This window comes from Heterocephalus glaber, unplaced genomic scaffold (genome assembly GCF_053883595.1).
Source record: "Heterocephalus glaber isolate CG9 unplaced genomic scaffold, H.glaber_assembly_v1.0 deba00000331, whole genome shotgun sequence".
In the NCBI taxonomy this organism is placed as follows: domain Eukaryota; kingdom Metazoa; phylum Chordata; class Mammalia; order Rodentia; family Bathyergidae; genus Heterocephalus; species Heterocephalus glaber.
Window position 1 is genome coordinate 9,515,317 of NW_028258142.1, and position 27,499 is coordinate 9,542,815.

A 27,499-nucleotide genomic window follows, 5' to 3' on the forward strand; every position below is an offset into this window, starting at 1 on the left:
TACACCTTCAACTGCTATGAGACTAAGCTTTAAATATTCCATATATGATGGAGTTATTTAGTACTAGAACTCTTGTGCTGAACTCATTTCATTTAACATTACAATTTTCAGTTCTACCCATGTTGTAAAAGATGTAATTCCTTTATATGTTTATCATATTCCACTGTGTGTGTATAGCAAATTTTCTTTATCCATTCTTCAGTTGATGGGCAATTAAGTTGTTTTGTGGTTATTATGAATATTGCCACTATCCATTTGGGAGTGAAAGTGAATTTTTAACATACTGATTTTATTTTATTTGAATATATACTTAAAAGTAGGATGGCTGAAACACATAATAGTTCTGTTTTTAAAGTTTTTGAGGAGACTCCATATTGTTTCCCATAATGCCTATATTAAGGTACATTCTTAACAAAAGTATTCAAATCATCCCTTTTCTTCACATCTCTGTCAGCAATTGTTGATAATAGTTATTCTTACTGGAGTAAGGTTATACTTCATTGTGCTTTTGATTTGGATTATCCTGATAGAGATTAAATATTTTTATAGCTGTTGGCAATTTATATATCTTCTTCTGATAAATATCTATTTAGGTCAATCTTCAAATTTAGAATCAATTTATGTGTTTGTTCATTACTTTGCTATTTTGAGGTTTTGGTGTTCCTTATATAGTCTAAATATATGTTTAGTTGGCAAATATAGTCTTCCATCCTGTAGGTTGTCTCCTTATTCTGACAATTATTTCCTTTGATTTACAGAAGCATTTTAGTTTAATTTATACCATGTTTCTATTTCTGTTTAACTGTACTTTACAGATCATGTCACTAAAACAGACAAATTGGTGGGAAACTATTATTCCAGAATTGCTTACCATGAAAACATTGAAAACAACTTATGCTGTTTCCACTAAAGATAAAATATAAATTCTGTAATTAACAGAAAAGTCTAAACTCTATATTTTTGGAGTACATCCATATATTGAATAATGAATTAAAATTTAAGATAAGCATTTGAAATATTTATTTATATATTAATATTTATTTATATATTAGAATATTATGATCAACTTGGCAAATGTAGTTGAGCAGCAACATTATATCTTTCTTTCACTACTTGGAGGGAAAACCTGAGATATCACAACAAAATAGTACATTAAATTACATCAATTTTCATTAGTTACATGACATGGTTATTTTTTGCTGTTTATCTATGGTAAATTTTAGTAATGATTAAAATCTTCTTTCTTTTGATTTTTGGTGATTCCAGGCCCAATATCCACAAGCTAAAATAGTGAAAAAACATAATGTTTGTCTGCTGGTTAAATGACGAAGATGAAAAACTTAAGTGTAATAAAATCAACAGATATGCTCCTTTTGTTCTCTTTTTCAACCTTCACCTTTTATAAAACATATCTTTCTAATGTTTTCTTATTTTCTATTTCTTATATTTGGCTTTGTACATAAAAACATGTTAGATTTACTGGAAAGAAATAACAATAGCATATTAATCAGAAAGATTTGTTATCCAGGTTAAAGTTATAATGTTCAACATTCAGTTTATAGAATGTAGGGTACTCAGAACCCTCAGTATTATTTTATTTTATTTACATTAACAGCAATAGCCAATTTAGTGATTTCCATTATTTTCAGTGAAAAAAAATTTCAATAATTAAGGTGTAATACTTTTCTTACAAACAAAAAGTAAAGTGAATTTATCATAGTTCAACTTAAATTTCAACAGAAAATATTAAAGAAAGCTGCTCAGGTTGAATAAAATGAAAGACAGTATCAATTCACATCTACACAGGAATGTAGGGAAGATGTATGACAAAAATGATAAAGGTAATATTTTTAAATCTTAAAATTTTTAAACTATAAGTGATTTTAGCATAAACAATGACAAATTTTGAAGTTTAGAACATAGATACAGGTCAGATGTAGTGATAAACACTTGGGCAACTTAGTATGACTATGTGTTAGCTACTTTTTCTCTCGTTGCTGAGACAAAATACCAAACACTCAAAGTTAGAGGGGAAGTGGTATATTTGGCTTACAATTCATAGAAGTTTCAGTCCATAGTAGGCTGGCTCCAAGACAGGCATGACAAACAAGGCAACAAAGGTAACAAGAGACTCACCAAGTCTTTCTGCCTCTTTTATCCCATCCAGACCATGTGGATTAGGGCAAAGCCAAACTAATCACTCACATGTAGTGGTTTAGTAATCACACACCTCAACCCCAGCATCACACATTCCAATTTCAACTACCTCTGAAAAAGAAAGTCCTACCTCATCTGTATGACACACTAGAATGGATACTAAAACAAATCACCAAAATTCGGAAAGCATCCAAGAGAAATTTTTAAAGTGTAAAAAATACAGAGATGGGTATAAAGTATTAAAATGGTATTAGATTAATAATGAAAATGTGAACTTAAAGATAGAATGTTGTCAGATTGAATAAGCCCAACTTCATGCTGCCTAGAAGAAACTCACCTAAATACAAAGACACAGATAAGATAATAAGCAAAATAAAGAACAAAGATGCTGTCATACTAATCTAGTTTTAAAAAATAAAATAGTTGATATGTCTATAGTAATATCAAAATAGTAAATGTCAGAGCAAAGAAAATTGCTAAAAATGGAGATGATCATATTTTTTTTTTGGTACTGGGGATCAAACTTGGGTCCTTGTGCTTGCGAGGCAGGTGGTAGAACCACTAAGCTAAATCTCTGGCCCATAAATAAGTTATAAAGAGCCATTGTTTGCTTTTTTTTTTTTTTTGGTGCTGGGGATCAAACTCAGGTCCTTGTGATTGTGTAGCAGGTGGCGAAACCACTGAGCTAAATCCTATTCTAATAATAAAAGTGTAAATCTGCCAAAATATATGAAATTATAAATATATATGGAATTAATAATAGAGATTCAAAATACATGAAGCAAAAACTGATCAAATTGTATAGAAAAATAGACGCAGCCATTACAGATCTCCCAATAGTTAATAGAATTGTATTAAAAACAAAGATTAAGGATACTGAAGAACTGAGTAGGAATTTCAAATCTCAGCTAGGTATGGTGGTACACACCTGTAATCCCAGCACTCAAGAGGCTGAGGCAGGAGAATCTTAAGAGTTTGAGGCCAGCCTGGGTTACATAGTAAGTTCAAGTCCAGCATGACACTGCCTAAAAAAGAAAAAAGACTTTCACATTTACCTAGGACTTTCTACCCACTCATAACCTACACATTATTTTCAAATATACATAGAAAATATATCTTTATAAAACCTTCTATGTCATAAAATAAATATCAATAAATCTCAAAAGATTCATGTAATACAAAATCTATTCTTTGACAATAAGGTTAAATTAGAAATCAATAAGAGAAACATAGCTGGAAAAGCTCCAGCATTTGAAGTGAAATAAAACACTTCTGAATACCCTCATGGGTCAAATAAAAGGAAATCAACCTAAAAAGTATTATTTTGAACACACAATGTTTTATTTCAATAATTTTCCCAAAAGAATAACTTAATAATTATTTTCTTTGATATAATGATTGAGTAAGAAGATCAACATAAAAAAAATGAATACTTAGAAATTGTTGTGGTAAATGATTAGAAATTACCCAAGAAATTGCCTCAATTGTTTTGTGATGTAAGTTGTGTAATAAGTGTATAGAGGTTTACTGTATAAATATCAGTCACAAAATAGTCCTATCAAAAAAATAGTCCTATCAAGTTCAGCATATGAATGGCTTTCTGAATGGAACTAGTTTAGAATATAGTTTGTCCTCAGCTTTTATATAACTCTATATATTTGTCCCCAGTGCACTGCCTAGACACACTTAGTGTCTAATATGTTCGATTTACTCTGACATGTTTGTCTTTGTACAAATGATGTTTTTATTTAAAATTATTCAGAGACAACAGCCTGAACTTCTTAATTCAACACTTAAATTGCTTCTTCATTGAGACTTATGAGCATAATTCCAAAGAACTAAATTTTTAGGATGGTTCCCTAGTCTCTCTGTATTTCACTCTGGAAAAAAGAAGTTATTTTTTACGTACCAGAAAAGAGATACATAGCATGGTAGGATCAAGAAAGGAAGGATTAAAAAGCTGGAAACACTTGAATTTAGTACAATAAGCTGTTCGTTCTACTACAGATCACATGCATATTACAATTAGTTTCATATAAAATGAGATATTGTTCACATATCCAGAGTACTCACAGAGTACTGTTCTATTTTGGTCAAGATACTAGCTTCTCTGATCCTTATTTCTCTACCTGTAGACCTCAGATACTTAAAAGCAAAAACTCAAAGAATCCAGACTGAAAACCTATTATGTTTTAAATTTTTATTTATATTTTAATTGACAGATTAAATTGTACACACTTTATCATGTACAAAATAATGTTTGAAATACATATACTAGCTCATCAGTCATTCCACAATATATTAGTGTTTTTTAAATATCAAACTTTCTTCCAAGTCAGAATTGCTTTCTTGTGACAAACTACAAAAACTTACAAAAAACTTGCATTTGCATCAATTTCTGATCATTGTAGCACTAATTGATGATGTAAAAGTGGCATTATGTATTGAACTTTAAAATTCTAATTTATTCACTCTATTTTGTACACCACAATCTATATATTGAGTATAGTAAGTGTATGGGAAATAATTTGAAAAAAATTCAACAATATCTGCATATACAGACATATATATTGATTCAATAAAAATATTTCTTAAAGTCTAAACCACGATGTCCTTTTTCTCAAAAAACTCTATCATCTAAATATCTTCCTCAATTTAAGATGAATTCTCTGTTGTATGGCTCTTAGTGTGCTAAATAATAGGATGGTGAAATATGATACAATCTTTAGAAGCTGAATGTACAGTCTAGAAGTTTGAATGTTGAGAGGGAGGATGCAGAGATCAGTGTGGTTAATATTTATGCACAAAGTCATCCCCTAGAGTCAGGAGCCAATAGAAAATCTTTGGTAAATTTAACAGTGCTTTTGTACTTTAACTAGAATGCTCTTTAATCATAGCTTTTCCTGTTTCAGGACAAAAATATATTAATAGTAAAAAGAGTGAGATTTCAAAAGGAAAATAGAATTCCAAATTTCATCTGAGTTAAAAAAAAACTACTTAAATTTGTTAATGAGAAAATATTTTAAACTACTAAAACTCAACATTTAAAAGCTTGTCTAGTGTTTGACTATGATTTTATTTATACAAAATTCTTTAAAATGAATGTAAGCTAGAGGTTCAAAGCACTAGTTTTAAAATACATTTTTTTGCACAAATTTAACTGTTTATGCAGTATTTAATTCTGTGTTTTAAAAGATCATAACTAAAATAAAAACCAAATAGGTAGTAGGAAATATAGATAGATGATAGATAGATAGTGCTTTTTTCTCTAAGAAGAACTTAAAATTCATGCTTAACCAAATTTGTGAAAAAACAATGAACCTAACAACCAGTCAAACAAAAACCCAAAAAAGCCAAAACTCAAATCAATTTAAGGATATAAATAGACATTTTCTTTTTCAAAAATATTTTACTAGTAAATGTTACCTTCCTTGTGTGGATTGGCACATCTACATAACATATCTTAGTTCCTCTTTTTATCCCTTCATCTCTTGATCCTCACCCCATCAGAGAAAGATTGATATGAATGCAATGACATATTTTTGTAATGATCTATAGACACCTAATTTGTACATTCAAAAAATTAGAAGTGTTTTTCTCTGTTAAAATATGGGCAAATATCTTTAGCAATTTTAACAGTGCTTTCCATCTTTATGCTGAGGATATTTTCAACTGTGTTCCTACCTTTGATAGACTTGATTACACTATCTTGATAGATTAAAATTTTAAAGAATAAAGAGTGAAGAATTCAAAAATATTTAGGTGTGCATGTTTTTGATTTAAGCTGTTTTCAACATCTTCTCCTGTGACTTAATATCAGTAATGGAGTGTACTTTTGAGAAAGACCTCACAGAAGAGGTATAGTGATTATCTGGGATTAAATAAATGCTTCAGAGGAGACAGTTAATGTATTTTCTATTGCACAGAAGACAAGTCCACAAATGCCCTGACATGATCAAAGCAATGCCTCAATGCTATTAAATTCATAAAAATACATGTTGCATATGTAAAGAAAAGAAAGCTGCCCTCCTAAATGTGCCCCTCTTTCAAGAACAAATGTAATGTGGAAGTCTGACTTTCACTAGTGTTGCTTAATTATTTTCTTTAATATTTGCTGACATAAATAAAATAGTACATCAATGCTATTGAAGATTTCTTACCTGGAGTGATGTCCAGGAAAGTTGTCTTACTGTCCCTTGTCAACAGTGCAGTGCTAGGTAGAGAAAGTGTTCTGAGTCCAATCACCATAATCATAAACTATTTACAAAGACTTTGTTTCCATTTTTTGCTTTTGTCGTATTTTTTTCTATTCCCTTTTTTCTTACACAATAAACTGAATTCATTAATAAAAGAAATGTTGAAAGCCCTAGTTCAGATCTCATAGAACTATCTTTTTAGTTGGCATAGATTTCTTAATTGATTAGAGGTCAGAAGTACTAAGAGAGATAAGCCCAAAATGATTAGAAAACCATATATATATATACATATATTGGTACCGGGGATCAAACTCGGGTCTTTGCGCTTGCGTAGCAAGTGGTGAAACCACTGAGCTAAATCCCTAGCCCAGAAAACCATATTTTTGTCATGCCTCACTCAACACAGAGTAAAATCACCACTGTTCCTTTACCTTTACATTTCTCAAAAGGCTCAGATCAAAAAGAAAATCTTAAACAACTCATCCGTTAGTATGGATGAGGAAACCAGTAAATCCTGAAATGTGTTCAAAGAACATCTTAGAAGATATACAAGGGTAAGTTTACTGGGTTTGGGCTTAGAAAAAACATTAATTATGGTAATTACTGTCAATAGTAATCACAATTTTTTAAAAGTTTTTTTGGAACCAGGGATTGAACTCAGGACCTTGAGCAGGTGTGTTGCAACTGAGTTAAATCCCCAGCCAGCAAATCACAATTTTTGATGTTATCTATCTGCATTGAAATTTTGCATCCTTACTAGAAAAATATCAAGACTTTGTTACTTCACGAAGTTTGGTATTTTTAATCAACTTTACGTAATGAATAAAAGTAACCATCTCTCTTAGATAATCTCATTTTTTGTTCTGAAAAGTTATGGGATTTCTGATCAGTTGCACAGATAATAAAGTTAGTTTAAGTAATCAACAAAATGAAATCTGAAGATGTTTTCCTTAGTTTATCACAATTTTCACTGAGGCTCTAACCAAAAAACTAAGCTTTGATTTTTTTCTTTTTACCAAATTTTCATACTTCTGACATTTTAGCATATTAGTGAAATATGAATTATGAATGGGTAAAAATTACTTGAAATTATGCAATCTAGTGATCAAGAAATGTATGAATTTTAGGAAAGATTTTTTTGAGTATTTATAGTTTTGTTTAAAGTCTTAAATAGATTTAGCTGTATACAGGATAGAATAAAAGATTGTTTTTCCTATTTTGTCTCTTCTATATCAATTCTTTAAGAAGCTTCAATCTTGACTGTTATTGCTATTTTTCTTTCTGAACTCAAATTATATTGTCTTTTGTATTTATAGAGAAACTCATTATTATCACAGAGCTTACAATGAGACAGCATAAGCTTCAGTTTTTGACCCTGGGAAAATTGAGATCTCAATGTACCTAGCACTGGCCGTTTTGAAAATGTCCATATTTCCTTTGAACCAAAAAGATAACTTGGAAAGGACAGCAGGATAATAGCATGTTCAACAAAGATGTTGCTTACTGTTTTCTCAGCCTTAGAATTCTAATAAAAACAGTGAGCCACATAGTTGTGCTGGAGCACAAAAATGAAGGGCAGTTGCCTATGAGCCTTTCAGTATCAAAGACATTAGATACGAAACTGAGTATTATTGTGGATACCTTTGTGGAGAAAATGCTAGCATTAATTTTATAGAATCCTATGAATTTAATAAATTAAAATATATGCACAGATTTTTGAAAACTTATTTTCAATAAATATGATAAATATCCAACCCATAATACTATAATAATCAAATAAATTGATTCATAGAAAGTATTTAGATCATGGTCAAGCATAAAGTGAAACTCAAGTAAATATACTGTAGTTATAAAATATTTAATTAAGTTTGGGGTTGCAGCTCAGTGGTAGAGCAATTGCCTAGCATGTACAAGACGCTGGGTTCAATCACTAATCTGAAATATATACATATGCATGTATATAATACGTGTATGTTTTCTTTTTGACATTAATGAGAAAGAATAAGGAAAATACAATCTATATGGCATGAAAAATTTCCAATGCTACAAGAACTTGAAATAATACAGAAATAAAGAAATATGTTGTAAAATAAAATACAATGGTGAAGAGAGAAATTTTTGTTTAGAACTTTGTAAGGTTCTTTTTTTAGAAGGAAATGCTACTAGTTTAATAATAGAAAATAAAACTGCTAAAGAATTTTAAGATAGATATGAGTTCAAAGAATAATTTTGATGATTCCTTTGGCATTGCTAGAAAATAGTTTAAAGAGAAAAGAAATCAGTTTCTACTTTCTTGGGAAAATATTTTAAGGTCAACAGAACTAAGTAGATGCTTTTGGGGATTGACTCACCTATCCTTTCTTTTCTGAGACCTAAATTCTGCAATTTTCCTAGGAGAGGACCCTAAAGATATCTGTGTCATATGTAAACTCCCCTTGCTCTCTCTGTTTCTAATCACAGGTAATTCACAGGAGGGTGGTTTGCGGCCTTCAGATGAACTAGAGGAATTTTTCCTAGTTCCCCTCCAGGAAAATTGAAAGTAGTGTTAAAGGAAGCTTACAGAATAAATTTCTTATTTCAACTGAAGCAAAAACAGAGAGACGTAAAGAAAGGTGGGAAAGGAGACAGTACATGGAAATAAATGGGAGAGCAGAAATAGAGGGCAGAAAACAAAGACTGGAGACCAAGCAGACCGAAATACAATGACAGGACAGGTTTTTAGTCTTGGGAAAATTTCTGTTCTCTTCTGAGGCTAAGTAGCAACTCAAGCATTGGGTCTAGGCCTGTCTTCAGGGTCTCCACTGTGTTTAAGTACATTTTGTGCTAAACATATCATCTCACACAAATACAAACATGCATAAATAAATCAATATGTCTTTAATAACATATATTATGTAATATCACCCAAACTTCTTTTTTAAAATTAATTTTATTGATACATTTCAGGTATATAATATAATGACACTCATCATTGGAAATTTGCACCTTTACATAATCCATCTTGGTTCTTATTTTTTCCCTATTCCCCTGCCCTCCCTTCAACCCCTGCATCCCTCCCTATTTACAGAGACTTTGTATCCATTTTTTCATTTTCTCGTATTAATTCCATTCCCTTCTTTCCTTTCCCCTAACCCTCCCACTTTCCCTTCCCCTTTGCCCTTTTTCTTCCTACTTCACATTATCTATTATACCTTTTAATCCTTATTTACACTTTGTTTCTCACACTAGAGAAACTATTTGATATTTACACGTGTCCTATTTATTTCACTTAAAAGTATCACCTCAATGTGCATCCATTTAGCTATAAATGTCTCTAATTTTTCATTTTTTATGGCTGAGTAGTACTCCATTTTATTTAAAAAAAAACAACACATTTTCTTTATCCAGTCTCCAGTTGATGGACAGTTGGGTTGCTTCCAAGTTTTAGCTACTACAAATTGTGCTGCTGTGAATATGGGTGCACATATATCACTGTGGTATGATTCTTTTAATTCTTTGGGGAAGATCCCCAGCAGTGGAATAACAGGGTCAAATGGGACTTTCAGACCTAGTTCTTTGAGGTATCTCCATACTGATTTCTACAGAGGTTGCACCAGTCTACACTCCCAAACTTCTTAATATGGATAGGCAAAAGCAAAAAGAGAGCTAGGAAACATTGAATAATGGTATTATCCAACCTAATTTAAAAATAGACTAATTACTTCTCATGGTCATAAATTTTACAGCTTAAATATATAAAATGATTTCCTTGTCTTTTGACCTTATTTGAACACATTTATCTAATGCTTTCTTTGGTATTGGACATATATAAAGGTAAAGTATATTGCCCAATGAAAATTAAATTTGTAAGGCAGAATGAGAAGTATCAGTTTATCAACAAAAATTCAATATTAGGCTAAGCCATATTAAATGAGTAGAATATCACAGATATCACTGTCTTATTTATTTTTCCCTATTTCAGAAATGGTAGGAGAGGAAAAATGCAACAGACTAGTTTTGGATATTTCAGAGTAAGCTGAAGAAAGCATCAACATGTTGGTGAAATGTGTAGTTTATGACAAATAATAACAATATAAAGAAGTGAATAATAAAACATGTAGGAATTACTGAATCTGCTGAAAATGAGAGAGAGTAGGAAGGTTAGAGAAGGAAACTTAATCCCTGAACTGGAAGTGTGTTTTTATATGTATGTGGAGAATCTGTGCTCTTGTGAAACATAAATTTATTAGTCTCTATCTTTCCTACATAGCTGATGTATAATCTTGAAAATATGTATTCCTTAGAATCTCTATATAATGTTCAATCTCAAAAATGTGATGAATATTCAGTCATAGTTCATGAATCTCTGGTTTACCTGGTCAAGGTGCAGATAGATGCTATACTCTGCAGGGTCTAACAGGTCAAGAATATAACTTGCTTTAGTTTATTATTTTACTATGAATTTTAATTTCCCCTAGTGTGTACTTTCTCCAAACATATTCAGATATACAAACATATGGATTCCCAACCATCATCTTCCTAACACAATGTAAATGATAACCCTTTTCTGATTGTGAGCTTTCTGATTTCATAAGTATGCAATTACAATCACTATGTGACTGCAATTATAAGCTTTATCATCAAATTATTAATTGGTAACTAGCATAAACAGTTTAACATGACTCTATCAATGGTAAAAATATTAAAGTAAATATCACAATAAAAATTTTATGATATTATTGTCTGCTTTATCGTGTGTTCACCTTCCAGTCATACCATCCACTGGTAGTGCCCACTTGTAGAATTTCAGAATCCACCTCCCATTCCAAAAACTAAACTAGTAATAGAAGAAACAGGTGACTCTACATTGGCAAAAGTTTAGCAGATACCAAATTGACCAACTACTTTAGAGTAGTGACTTTAATATCACCAGTGAAAGCACGGGCCACTATAATGTGTCTACTGATGTGAGGCTCTTGAACAGATCATTTATGCATTTATGCTGAGAATAAAGGATCTGAGTATGAGTATGAGGAAATTTCAGATGAAAAAATTTAAGGCTCACTCTACAGAATGAAAGATCCTCACTGTTCAAGAATTTCAAGCACAAAGAGGGAAAGAATAAATTGTTCCAGACTAAGGACCACTGATAAATAAAATAATGTAAGTTCTGAAAAATAGTTTCTATTGAGAAAGTAATGCAAAGTATGAATTATTTATATAGTCTGATTGAGTCTCTAATAGTAAATAATTTCAAGAGAATCACCTGCTTTATATCTGATAGGAATGTGAATAAAGCTACTTGATAAATGATCTCTCATCAAGCATTTTACAACTACATCAAGATGTCCCAGGTCACATACTCAAGTGAAATATTGGTTTCTATTTTGTTAGTCACTCACTTGTTTACATATAATTAAATACTAGAATGTGTGGCTCCTAGAGAAGTATGAAGAAATAAATTTTATATACATTTTGATTTTTAAAAGATAATATAAGGAATAAAGGGCCTAGGTCCAAATAATCACATGAAAACTATATCACAAAAGATCCAGTTGTGAAAATAGTAGAGAAATTCTATGTTCCCTTCACCCGCAACCTGCAGTATTAATAATCTGCAAAGCAATAGCACAGTACCACAGCTAGTATAATGTCCTGCATGACATTCAGATGTCCTTAGTTTAATTATAATTACTTGTGTCTGTGCATGTGTCTCCGGGTCCATGAAATGCAATCACATGTTTAGGTCTGTATATTTTCCATTATAGTCACAATACAGAGGAGTTGTGTCACCACAAGTATCCTTTGTGAAGTCCACATCAATCATCCTTGCAGCCCTTAAGCTCTATCTGCCACTAATCTGTTCTTTATCTTTATACATTAAGTACCCAACTTATGACCGAGTTCTGTTCTGAGAGAATGTTCTAAATTGTATTTATTCGTAATCTGACAAAGTGAGTCTTATACAGTAAATGTGTGAATCTTTATAACTCAAATGTTTGTGAGTAAGGGGGTTACTGTAGTTTTATAAATTCACTAATTTTGTATAAATAAGTCAGACATGGTGGCGAATGCCTGTAATATCAACACTTATGAGGCTGAGGCAGGAGTATTGCCATGAGTTCAAGACCAGCCTAAGCTACAAAGTAAACTCAAGGTCTGTGAGACCCTGTCTCACAAATAATAACAAAAAGCATGTATAAATAGAAAAGTGTGGAAAACTTTCAGACTGGCTTTTGCTCACTCAAAATAATTTTCTTCTAATCCACTGAATTTATTCCATGTATCAATAGCGTATTCCTTTTTATTGACAAATGATATTCCTCAGTGTGGAAGTATCCTGATTTGTCTAACCATTCACACACTGTAGGATACCTAGATAGATTCCAGTTTTTGAACTCTATGAATAGAGCTTCTATAAAAAGTCATTTACCGATGTGTATATGGAGATGAATTTAAATTATGATACAAAAGCCCAACAGTGTAACTGCTCAGCATATGGTAAAGCACATGTTTAATTTCATGAGAAACTTTCAAACTGTTTTCAGAGTGGCAGTACCATTTTATAGCCCCACTGTAGATATATGAATGAAACAGTGTCTCTGCAGCATTTTGTGTTATGGCTATTTTTATTTTAACCACTTTGATAGTTGTGTAGTTATATGCCATTGTGCCTTTTATAACAGGTTTGCTGAGCTATAAATTCATGCTATAAGCTTACGCATTGAAGGTGGGAAATTCTATGGATTTCAGTATTTTCAGTGTTTTGCAAGTATCACCATAGTATAATTTTTTATCATATTCACTACTCCATTAACAGTCTTTCAGATATTTCTCACTGGGGAAGACAGTGTCCATCTGGCCCTTGTGAACAAACTTCAGTGGCCAGGTGCTCACTCCCTGGCAAGACCCCTTTCCTGGAGAATGCCAGCCATCTGGTGTCTCTCACCTGGGAGGGGAGTCTGAGACTGCAGGAGAGTGACAGCGACAGGGTGCTGTGCTTCCCTGGTACTGTTGGGTGGACTCCTGCTTGCTCACTGGGAGAAGTGGGCCCTATAGAGTTACCTTCTTCTGCTAAATCAAGGGGTCTGAAAGTGCTGGTCCTGGTTTGCCTTCCCTGTGGGGAACAGATATGTGGCATAGTAGAGATCATATGACACCCTGAATTTTTGCTATTCTTCTAGTCCTAGAATTCTTTCTCTTCCCATCTTTCACTTTTAACTTTTGGCTGCTTCTTGTGTCATCCACAGGGGTCATATCTATACTAAAGCAAAGGGGCATAAAAATACTGTATAGTCTCTAGACACTCAACTTACTTTTTAAAATAAAAAGTATGGCTTCTAGTTTGAGATACACAATAGGATGCAAGATAAAAGCACCAGAAGTTATCATGCAATTGACCAAATAAGGTTAAGAAATGAAAGTGGCATTGAAACAGATGAGCACGGTAAGGCAGGTGAAATGTAAACATAATGGTGTGATCATAATGGGTATCATTTAAAACTAGAGCCAAGGACATTGCCTAAATGATTGGCTATGTGGTTTGAGAGGATGTTTAGGAATTAAAAAAGATTTCAGTTTTTTCCCCTAGGCAAAAAAATGGCTGAATTTCTATTAGTTGATAAATTAAGATTGCAGGAGATGTGCATGAAAGGAGAACTCAAGTTGTACCTTTAATATTGAACTATATATTAGAGGTGAATATATATATATATATATATATATATATATATATATATATATATATATATCATGAAGGAAATTGATAGGAATCCAAAGTATAAAAAACAGGTCTGGAGTGCTAATACAAATGTGGTAAGCATTAACATTTAAATGGTGTTCAAAATTCCATGACACTGGTTAAAGTTAATAAAGAACAAATGGTTCATACATAAATTTCATCTAAAGTCCCAAAGCATTGTCTTCTCTGCTCCACCCTAAAATATCTTTCATATTCATGAATACACAAGTTTCCTATGTCCTAAATTTACTTTTATTTACTTAAAAGATATCACTAGTTTTCTCAAACACAAAGAAATTATTTTCAACAATGGAAAATTCTGTTCAGAAATTGATTTAAAGTTAGAAAAATGTTTCCTAAATTGTATATTTTTCTCTGAATTAGCAAAAGGGCTATATTTTACTCAGCTTTAAAGCTTAATTATTCTTTACTGATTCACTAGAGTAGAAACTACAAAAGTAATTGACTCTATCTTCTCTATTGCATAATAACAGTGCAAGTAAAATAAATTAGCTATAGTTTTAGACTGTGTGTTTCTTAGAGACAAAGTCAAGATCAGATTGGTTAATGTCCTAAATTTCTACTCTAACATGAAGTTCAGGAGACTCAAAGTAAGTTGGCGCTGTGCAAACAATATCATTGTATTTATTTGTGCTTAATTTAATAATAAACTATATTTTAACAAATGTGATTTTTCAAAAAGGAAAAACTGAACAGACTTAACTGAAGATTAGTCTATTTTCTCATTCTAGAGTAATGATAGTCCCCAGCCTTACATCATCAAAAAGTAAATGGCAGGGCCAGGGATTTAGCTCAGTGGCAGTGGTTTTGCTGCTTGCTATGCAAGCCTAAGGACCCAAGTTCAATCCCCGGTACCAAAAAAAAAAAAAAAAAAAAAAAAGTAAATGGCAAAAATCTCCATTGAAAATATATTGGTTTTATGAGAGGTTACATTCACCACCAACACTATCATGAAATAAAATGATAAATAAATAAAATAAAAGATGACTTGAGGAAGGTCCCCTGCCTCAATCTCAAGCTCCTAGGGCAGAGAAGGTGAGCTGGTCCCAGAACCCTGAAGGAAGCTCTCCTGCTGCCATAACAAGCTCCTAGAGCAGAGAAGCTGAGCTGGTCCCAGAACCCTTCTCCCCCACTGCCATCCCAAGCTCCTAGGGCAGAGAAGCTGAGCCAGTCCCAGCACCCAGAAGGAAGCTCTCCTACCACCATCCCAAGCTCCTAGGGCAGAGAAGCTAAGCCAGTCCCAGCACCCAGACAGAAGCTCCCCCACCACCATCCCAAGCTCCTAGAGAAGAGAAGGTGAGCCCCATGGCATGAGAAGCACCCCCCCACACACGTGGAAATGAGAAGACACATAAACAAGCCTCAAAAACAGACTTCTGGATCACCTACAGCAACCACAAAGGGAAACAAGATGGAACAATCTGAATCTCAACCACCTGGACTCTCTGAACTGGCAACAAAAGAGGATCTGGGAAAAATGAAATCAGAAATAATTACTCAGATAACAGCAAAGATTTTGCTCATGGTGCAAGACATGATTATAAATCTAGAGAGGACACAGATAAAAAAAATAGAGGATCTAAGGAACATGATGGAATCCCAACATATGAAACAAATGGAATCCATAAAACAGATGCAAACAGACTTCCAGGAGATTAAAAACTCCATCAAAAGTCTGCACAGCAGAATGAACCAATGTGAGGATAGAATTTCAGATATAGAAGGAAAAATTGCAATTAGTGACCAGGAAATGAAAAATTGCTTTAAAATTGTAAAGGAACATTAGAAATCAATCCAGCAGCTGCTAGATGATGCAAAGAATAACATAAGACTGATTGCAGTCAATGAAGAAAGAGGAGAGAGTGCAGATGACATCAAAAAACTTTTCACAGAAGTGAGGTCAGAAAACTTCCCAAGGAGGGAAAAAGAACTTGACATAGAGATAAGTGAGGCATATAGGACTCCAACTAGCCTTGATCAAAGAAAATCTACACATAGGCATATAATAGTTAGGATTCCAGAAGGCCAACAGAAGAACAAAATTCTACAAGCAGTGAGAGAAAAGAATCAAATCACACACAAAGGAAAGCCCATCAGAATTACAGCAGACTTCTCAGTGCAAACCCTCAAAGCAAGAAGAGCTTGGAGTGACGAATTTCAAGCCCTAAAGGAAAACAGTCTCCAACCCAGATTGATGTACCCTGAAAAACTGTCTTTCAAAGGTGATGGAGAAATAAGATACTTTCATGATAAAGAGCACCTCAGGAACTTCATGAATATCAAACTGGCACTCCAAAAATTTTAGTCAATATCCTAGGAAAAGACAATGAGGATCACAAGCCCAGGAAACCCAGCAGAATGAATCTATTGGGTGTGACAAATTAAATGTGAAGGGGGAGAATCCAACCAAAAGAAAAAGACATGATAAGGCTTTTAAAACTTTAAATTCATCTCCCTAATGAGTGTATAATTCAATCTTGTTATTGTACTGATTAGTATTTTTCTGATTCTAGAGTTTCACACCTCTCCTTGTGCTGTACTGGCTATTTATCATCTTTTTATGTCTACTTTTTAATTGGGTTGTCTATTAATGAGCTCTAAGAATTCTTTATATATTCTGGTCATCAGTTATATGCATTGTAAATATGGTCTGTTTAAGGACTACTTTTCATTTTAATGATGTCATTTAAAGTTCTAAATGTTGATGGAATCTCATTTATCATTTTTTTTCTTTTATACATCATGTCTTTTGTATCCTAGGTAGTTCTTGCCTACCCTAAATTCATAAACATTTTCCCTTATAATTTCTTCTTAAAGTTTTATACATTTTAGGCTTTCATATTTAGGTTCATAGATCCCTTCAAGTTATTTTCATGTATGGAAATAAAGGGTTGAGATTAATTTTTTATATACTGATATCAGGTGTTCTAGTACCGTTTGCTGAAAACACTACCTCTTTCTCGGCTCTTGAGTTTATATTCTATAAAATGCTAATGTTAAATAATCTTTCAAAACTCAGTGGACCATATTTGTGTGGTTCTATTTCTAGATTCTCTGTTTTTTTCCAATGATATATATGTCTTTCCTTACACCAACACTGCCTTGATTACTGTAGCTTTAGAGGAAGTCTTAAAATTAGGTACTAAACGTCTTCTAACAGTTTTTGTTTGTTGTTTTTTTTGTTTTTTAACTTTTCTAGGTCCTTTGTACTCCTACATAACTTTTAAATTTCAGTATCCAATTCTTCACTTATAGCATGCATACACAGACCTAAATTTTTATATGTACCTTGTGTTTTCTAATCCTGTTGAATTCAAATACAAGTTCTAGGGGCTCCTAGAGATTTCTTAGTATTTTCTCTGTAGATGATCATTTCATCTACATATAAAGATTTTGCTTCTACCTTTCCAATCCTTCCTAATTGTGTCATTTTATTGCCTGACTATTTTGATTTGGGCCTAGGTTTCAAAGTTTAATGGACAGATAAAGAGTAAGCATATCTGCCCTTGTTCCCCACCTTAAGGAGAAAGCATTGTATCTTCTCCATTCATATAAGGTGTTCTTGCTGGAAGTGTGGAGTACATCTCTTTAATCTGTTGAGAAGGTTCTGTTCTACTTCTAGTCTCCTGATAGCTTTTACCATGAACAACTAACTGAGGAATTTAGTCCAATACTTTTTCTCCAACTAGTGACAGGATCATATGGCTTTTTCCTTTCCTCTGTTAAAATGATGATTTTTGGGGTTGGATCTTCCAATGCTGAACCAACACTGCCATCCCTATAACAAAACCACTTTCTACATACTGCCAGATCTGACTTCTAAGAGTTTGTTTTGTTAAACAAATTTCTATCTATGTTCATACTTTTTTCTTCTATTACCTTTATCCAGTTTTAGGATTAGTACAATGTTGAGTTCCTAAAATGAGGGGAGAAGTGTTTCTTCTTTTTTCTGCTTTAATTGTTTGATATGATTTATCAGTTAGAATGTATATGAGCCTGCTGTTGTCATATAGGTAGGTTTTCAAGCTAGGAATACACTTTCTTTAATAGATGCTATTCAAATTTTATATTTCCTCCAGAGTTAGTTTCATTAATTTGTCTTCCAAGGTTCTTCTTAGAAGTTGTCAAATTTATTTCAAAGCAGATTTTTGAAATATACTTTCTATATCCTTTTAAATTCTGTAAAATCTGTAGTAATGTCTCCTAGATCTTGATATTGTAATTTAAAAATGTATAATTGATATTGTGTAACAGGAAGAAAAGGTCTAAAAGAGCAGGGGAAGTGGGAGGGGTAGGGGAAAGGAAAAAAAGGAGAAGAAAAAATATGAGAAAAGGAAAGAAATGGAAACAAAGTCTTTGCAAATAGGGAAGGGAGGGCAAGGGAAGGGGAAAAAATAAGAACCAAGATACTCATGTAATGGTACAAGATCCCAATGATGAATGTAACTGTATTCTATACCAAAAATGTACCAATAAACTTAACGGGAAAAAAAAGATGACTTGACTTTAAATAATTTCTAGTTAAGAAATAGTGACTAAAACACATGTATCTTCTTTTCTAAGGAAAATACTATTATAATTTTTAAAAATATAAAAATTCACAAAGGCAAAGCAATTTTTTTATATATTTATTTGCTATTTCTACTTCTTCATCTGAGAAGTATTTATTCATTTCAGATGCTCATTTTTTGATTTGGTCTTTAAATTTGGGGGGTCTGATTTTTTTTGAGTTCTAGATAATAGTCCTTTGAGGAACAGCTGGCCCCATTTTTTTTCCACACTGTGGTTTGTGTTTTCACTCTACTTGTGGTTTCTCTTGCCGTGCCAAAGCTTTTTAATAAGATGAGATACCACCTGTTGATTCTTTTTGGTAGTTCCTGTACAACTGAGGTTTGGTTCATAAAGTCTTTGTCTATGCCAATGTCTTCCAGAGTTCTACCTACTCTCCCTTCCAGCAGATTTAGCGTTTCAGTTTTAATACTTAAATCTTTTATCCATTTTGATTTTAGTTTAGTGCATGGTGAAAGATATGGATCTAGTTTTAATCTATGGCAAGTAGAAAGCCAGTTTTTCCAGCACCATTTATTAAAGAGGCTATCTTTGTTCCACTGAAGGTATTTTGCTTCTTTGTCAAAGGTAAGGTGGCTGAGTATGTCTGGAGTTATTTCTGCATCTTCCAATCTGTTCACCATCAATGATCATTCCAGAGATGCTAATGAAAACAATGCTGAGATTCCACCTTACTCCCAAAAGAATGGGTATTATCAAGAAATCAACCAATAACAAATGCTGGGGGGGATGTTGTGAGGAAAAGGGAGCACTTCTATACTGTTGGTGAGAGTGTAGACTGGTGCAATCATTGTTGAAGTCAGTGTGGAGATTTCTGAAAGAACTAAACCAGGAGGTTCCATTTGACCCAGCTATTCCCTTTCTTGATATCTTCCTGAAAAAATTAAAAGCATCATACCACAGTGGCATATGCCCACACACTTTTATAGCAGCACTGTTTGTAATAGTGAAATTTTGGAAATAGCCCAAATGCCCATCAACCAACAAGTGGATAAAGAAAATGTGTATTCTTTATACAATGGAGCACTACTCTACCATAAAGAAGGATGAGCTTGATACATTTCTAGCTAAATGGATGTACCTCGAGACCATACTCTTAAGTGAGATAAATTAAGCATATATATTTAAATACTGAATTGTTTCTCTGGTTTGAGAAACTGAAAGTGGAAATAAGGACTAAAATGCACAATAGACATTGAGAAGTAGGGAGAAAATGTTCAAATGAGAAGGGGAACACGAGGAAAAAAGCCAAAGGAAACACTTTGATAAACTGTTAAATATCATTGCAAAATAATAAGCAGAAAAAAGTAAAATTAGTTCGTATCTAGATCTGCAAAAAAGGGATGTCAATAAACACAAATACATGTTCACATTCCAAGTTTTAAATTCCTTAACAATTGAAGGGGCTATCTTTTTAAATGTGCAGCCTGGAAGAGTGAGAGTGTTGAAGGGGTGAACAGGGATACTTGTTGGAAGTCTGAGTCTTGAGCACTTCTGTCTCCCAATTATGTGAAGCACTTTTTCCTGTTACCACCCTGCTTGACCATAAATGGTCAGATGAGTCGTTTACTCTGGCTGCTCAAGGGAAAATTATTGTTTTCTTGAGTTAAGGAAGGAGGCTCTTAAATTTGAGACTGTAGGTATAAAAATGGAATAGATTTAGAAAATTTATTAGAATATGGAGTTCAAAGAAGATCTAACATTTGAGTATAGAACCCAGACCCTTAGAAAATTTGGATGATACCTCTGTGAAGTAAACAACCACCACAGAATGATCATCTCCATTTCTTTAGCATGATAACCAGGGCTTCTAGAATGTGGTCTGCTCTTTGATAATCCTTTCTCATGTGCACAGTCTGTAATCAGCACTCTTAGGGACTTTCACCTGAGAGAATCAACATTTGAGAAATTTTCTAAAATGAGAGACATAAATTATAGCTAACCATAGTAAAAAATATATAGAGAAAACATGGGAGAAAATACAAAAAAAACTTAGTCATCACAGTCTTTTATTAGCTAAGACAAGAATTTCAACCTAAGGGAAAATTACTATTTAAAAAATAATTTAAAAAAATAGTTCTCTGTAAATTAGAAACATAAATTGGATGAAAATATCATAAAACAAAATGAGCTATGCACTAGGCATTAAAAGACAGAGCCATAATTTGAGGGGAGGGAAAAGATATCAATTTTGTTTGAATAGAACAAGTGGGCTTCAAAAATAAGGTAATACTGGGGTTAGGTTGTAAACAATTGAATAGTGTTTGGCAAAGAGAAAAATGGTAGCGGATATTTTGATGATTTCTCAAAGATAAACATGTGTACTGATGTGTAATATTCAAGAAACATAATTACCAAAACTAAAATATAGGATGTTCATTCATGGGAAAGCAGAAGGGTGGACTAAGAAAAAGACAGTTATCCATTCAATGTACTGCTAGATTTATTTTCACTAAGCAATATTCAGTCTTCAACTGTACAATTTAAATAATTTACTGGGAAAAGAATCAGCTCTAGGTTAAATATATTCCAGAAGATTGGATTTTATTTATCATTGCTACTTACTTTTGAAGGAGAGAGACTGGGTTCAGCACTAAGTAAGAACTCTTTGTGCTTCTGGAAATAAAGGTGTGATAGAATTATCTTCCCTATTTTCTTAAAATCAGCATTTTAATGAAACCTTAATGATGTCTTCAGGTACCACTGGAGATATAAGAAAATAACCAACACGCAAGTACCTGGGTCCATTCCTGTATAAATGGATCTCCTTATCTGTATAAAATTGCTCAATTTATGCTCTACGTTTTCAGAGGAACAAGAAATATCTATATTGAAAACACTCTTACACATTCATGAAATTCTATGAAATAATTTCATAAACCTGTTGAAAATAAAAGAAAAACCCTTTGTTATTTCTGATAGGCTGAGAAATGAGATCAGCTTAGTCACATGTTGCATAAGTCATTTTTCTCCTTTTATGATTGATGGTATGAATTAAACTTGTTTTAAGATATATGTTTAATAAATTGTATTAAATTATGCTCAAGATGTATTTTGTATTTTATTCTCACAAAAATATTCTTTACTTGAAATGAATGTAAAAAGTTTTTCCTATGTCATAATTAGCAATCTGCAAGACTTAAAATGTGAGCAAATCTTTTTTTTTTTTTTTTCAGTATATAAAAACAAATTCTTGCTGGTCTATTTTTAGTGAAACAAGCTATAATAACCTTGATAATTGAACTCTTAGTATTTTGCCACATTTGCATTTTTTATTTTGCTCCATCACTTGTTAAATTTTTCCCCCATAACATCCTATTGGGATACTTGAGATCATATGAATATTTGCTCTCTTTTCAATGAATCTTTATTTTCAACAAGTTTGACTATATATAGAAATGTGCATCTGCTGAACAAGGTTTTGACTGGAAATGTATCAACTGTTCCAGAAATTTTCAGAACTATACATTCATTGTAGTGGACAATTTTTATGATAACACCATTATCAATGTGTTTCTTGAAAACACTTTTAAAGCCAATGAAAATATCAGGTCATTTTTCCCAAAACCTTTATTACATTAGTGTCATTTGTCAATAGATAGTCTGAGATGATGATTTAAATGGTTTAACTATTTCACATGCAAAAATTTATTTTTCATTAGTGCTGCTTTATACAAAATATATTTAATGTCATAAAATAATTTCCAAACTGAAGTATTTATGAAATTTTGCCAGCTATACAACATGAAATATCATATTTTTCTCTGAAATACTTTTAACTTTCACATAGGTATTTCCTAAAAGAATTAATGTTGTATATAGACTAAATACACAAATATAACTCTCCAGTTAAATTTATGTTTTCAAATTTAAAATGCTTAATTAAGTCTTTATTGATTACTGTGGGAATATTATCATTTGAAACATTTCTTTAAATGACTGATTAATAGACACAGGTTAGAGTTAAAATGAGACTTCATGAAGAATAACAATTTACTTAAGCATCTGGTCATCTAATTCTATTAGAATTTTAATGTTTTTATTTGCAGCCTAATAGCATGAAAGCAAATTTAGATGAGTTGCCTTAGTGGAGATTTTTCTGTGTTTGGACAAAGAAATGGTTCAATTCTTTATCTGAGAAAAGTCAGAATAATTCATCCTCAGAGAAACAGAGAAACAGAAACTTCAATGGGACTTATTTTACCTGATGAAATTCTATTAGAATTCTATTGTTCTAGTAAGGAAAACATTACACAAGCCTTATTTTTGATATGGGTTTCTGCCAACTTCCATTACTAATGACAAACTTGACCTAATTTTTTACTATTTGATTATCATTTAATGAGTATAGCAACTATATGTTTTGTGCAACAAAGCTGTTCTTTAATATTTATTTTGCTATTTTCTATTCTGTCTTATTTAGACTATGACCTAAAAAAATTAAAGAACATTGCTGATGGAATATTATCCTATATGCATTGTAACTCTGAAACAAGACTGTAAAGAATTTGATTTTCTACTTCCCCAATTTTGTCTATGTAAATAATGAATACAAAAATAGACAAATATTCTAAAATACATTTGAAAGTCTTCTGAAGTAGCAGGAAATTTCCAATACAGTGTAGCTCCCCAAAATATGGAAACTGTTTGACTTTCATTATAGAATAATAGCATGGACTAATGGTGTGGCTTTGGGATACAGCACTTGACCAGCACATGCAAGGTCCCGGGTTCACTCCCACCACTAAAAAGAACAAGCAAACAAATGAAAAACAGGAGAAAGAAATATCTATGAAATGTTCTTAAAATGCTATATAATATGCTTATAAGTTTTTGTATCTGAAAGTTTAAACAAGTCTTTTAAAGTTTCACAAAAAGCATGACTATTTTGTTCTTTAATGGATCCAATAAAATCAGTTTTTTTCAGAAAAAAAAACAAATGTCTCCTTAAACAACTACATCCAAGGACTGTGTTTCAATTTGAGCTCAGTCTCCTACTCATAACAGATTGAATACAATGGACATCTGATCTGCATTACACCATTCAAAATTATTTTCCCTAGTGTGTAGCAATAAGATGCAGTTCCTGCTCAGTGCCAAATGAGAAAACACCAAAGTGGCTTCCTTCTGACTTCTGGTGCAAGTTTTGGCATCAGCCGATTGGTAGTATTGCTAAGTATATGGTATCTTGTTATTTTAATGGTTTTTGTTTCTTTTTCTTTTTAAGGAACAGACTTTTCAGGATAATTTATTTGAACTGCTCTAATATAAAATTAGTAATGACTAGAAATCTCACATCTAATCCACTAGTCCTCCGCAGGTGCTGAAAGTTATAATCATTTGCTGTCCTTTGAAAAATATCAGTACCTGGGCAGTATCACTAACCAAGATTAGTCTCTGAGGGACATATTTAGATATCAATAAATTGTATTATCTTTTCAGTTGACTTTGATTTGAGTTGCAATGATCTGACCATTGATTCTGTTACCATGTGCAATGTACTCAGAGCATGTGTGCCCACTTTTTTGTTCCTAAGCACACTGTGGCCTTTTCCAGAGAATTAAAAGAAATCATCTAATACACATAAACTAAAAGGAAAAGAAGACTAAAGGATAAATGTCACAACTCACCAAGGATCAGCCAATTAAAAAGGAGAAAAAACAAGGGAGAAAATAGCCCAGAAGTTACATGTAGAAGGAGGGATTGATTTTATATCAGTTAAGGTGAAAAAAAATTCCACCAACTTTCTGCATTGATGGAACTGATCAGTAAAGAGAATATAAGCAGGTTATTATGAATGCATTGCCTGGCTTCATTTTGAGCAAAAGAGGCCTTCTCCAAACTCTGCATTATGGAGGCCTACACTTCGCAAACACATACAGCAAGGGATTTAGAAACACTTGCATGCATCTTTCTTTCAGGAGGGGCTGGCTGACTACATGGAAGAGGCCTGGGCTGGACAATCATAGATCATGCATGCACTTCACATGAAGGAGGCAGTGTGCTTGTGGACATGCAGCTACTACAGAGTATTAATTACTAGATGAATTAATAACTAATTAAAAGAATGAATAACTGTATTTGTGAGCCTTATAAACAAATTAAAATTCACTTCAAATCTCTATATGACTGGGAAGTCTTCCTCTCCTAGATGTCTCTCCACTGGCTCTTGCCAGATAATGTGAGTTTATCTGTTACTCATTTGTATCAAGAGAATTAAGCTTTATTTTTAAATATGTAAGAGAAGATATCTATCTGCAATAAATCAAGCCTAATGTAGTTTGCCAATGTTGTTTCATTACTATAACTTTCATGTGATAGAATCCTGGAAAGAAGTGCCTTTCAAGATTAAAGTACCAGAGTACCTCTAAATAGGTATCATCATCATCATTTTCATCACATCAAATTCATCATCATTAGAGGAAGATAGAGGAGGTAAAAACAGAGAAAACTCATATGGATGGGGGAAGGAAGAAGAAGGGTACATTTATTGCTATATTCGGGGATCTCCTGTAAGAAGTAAAGCCCATTTTTCACCCTATAACATCCACTTTGAACTGTGCTTTATGAGATGACTATGCTTATTTTGTGTTTGAGCATTTACACAGTTGATTGCTAAGAGAGATTTACACACCATAATGATAAGGTACTTAGCACTCAGAGTGATTATCTTGTTCCAGGTATTGAGTTAAAATTTCAATATACATTGTTTTATTTAATTTTCATTAAAAATTATATGTTCCATACTATTACAATATCCATTTTATAAAAAGAATTAGAAAGCTAAACTACTTTTTTCATGGTTACATAGTTATGGAAATCAAATTAGCAGTAGTCACTAATTATTGCCAATTTATTAAAATAAACCTTAGATTGTTTCTGAGGCTAATTTACACAGAAAGCCTGGGAGAAGAACAGTAAATGAGCACTGAGTTTTTTGAGGTGGAAATTCTGAGAAGAGCATAAAATTGTACAACATAATGTGGTTTAAATTCTGTAGGAAAACCCTTAGTTTACTCTTGTTTGAGACAAGTGCTGTATGTAATGCAACCTGATGCCCAGATGCTGACACAAATAAAACTAAGACCAATCAGAAAAACGTGTGAAAAAGTGTTAATTATGTTTATTAAAATTTACTCAGCTGATGAACTCTAATGCAGGAGGAAAATGAGAAGCTCTTAAAAATTATAATTGGGGACCTCCGCCAGCACAGAGGAGGTGAGTTGCTCCCAGCACACAAGAGGAGGCTTCTGGGCCACCATACCACTCCCACCAGCACAGAGGAGGTGAGCCTCGCAGGTGCCAGCAGCACCGCCCCCTCATCAAAATGAGAAGAAACTTAAACAAGTCTAAAAACCAGACTTCCAGATCACCTACAGCAACCTCAAAGGGAAACAAGATGGAACACGCTGATACTCAACAACTTGGACTCCCTGAACTGGCAAAAAAAGAGAATCTGGAAAAAATGAAATCAGAAATAATTTCTCAGATAACAGCAGAGATTGTGCTCATAGTGTAAGACATGATAAATAAATCTAGAGAGGAGCTCAGGAATGGAATCCCAACATGCGAAATAAATGGAATCCATAAAACAGATGTAAACAGATTTCCAGGAGATTAATAACTCCATTGAAGTCTACACAGCAGAATGAGTCAATGTGAGGACAGAATTTCAGATATAGAAGATAAGATTGCAATTAATGAAAAGGAAAAGAAAAATTGATTTAAAATTGTGAGACAACAAGAAATCAATCCAGCAGCTGCTGGACGATGCAAAGCAGAATAACATAAGACTGAATGAAGTCAATGAAGAAAGAGGACAGAGTGCAGATTATATAAAAAAAAAATTGTTCTCACAAGTGATGGCAGAAAACTTCCCAAGGAGGGGAAAAGAAATGGACATACAGATAAGTGAGGCATATAGGACTCCAATTAGCCTTGATAAAAAAAAAAAATCTACACAGACATATAATTGTTAAGATTCCAGAAATCCAACAGAAGAACAAACTTCTACAAGCAGTTAGAGAAAAGAAACAAATCACATACAAAGGAAAGCCCATCAGAATCACAGCAGACTTCTCAGTGCAAACCCTCAAGGCAAGAAGAGCTTGGAGTGATGTATTTCAAGCCCTAAAAGTAAACAACCTCCAACCCAGATTGATGTACCCTGCAAAATTATCTTTCAAAATTGATGGAGAAATAAGATACTTTCATGACAAAGAGCACCTTAGGAACTTCATGAATACCAAACCAGCACTCCAAAAACTTTTAGAATATATCCTAGGAAAAGACAATGAAGATCACAACCCCAGAAAGCCCAGCAGAATGAATCTGTTGGGCGCAACAAGAAATTAAATGCAAAGGGGGAGAATCCAACAAACAGAAAATGTCATGACAATGATAAGTCAATATGTATGAGTTATAGCCATCAATATTAATGGTCTCAATTCACCAATCAAAAGAAATAGACTAGCAGAATGGGTCAAGAAGCAAGATCCAACAATATGCTGCATACAAGAAACACATTTAATTCAAAAACAAACTCATAATCTGAAAGTTAAAGGGTAGAAAACAATACTCCATATGACAGGAACCCAAAAGAAAAAGCAGAGTACCTATCCTCTTTGCAGATCAAGTGGATTTCAAACGAAAATCTGAAACACTCTGGTCCCAAGAATTTCAGATAAGGGATACTCAACTGGTATGTACAAATCTATTGTGAACATGTGTTTTAATTCCTCACAAGTAAAAACTTAAGAACAGGACTGTTGGTTCTTAACAGTAATACAGGAAATTTCTATATTGTTTTCCAAAATGGTTTTATCATTTTACATTC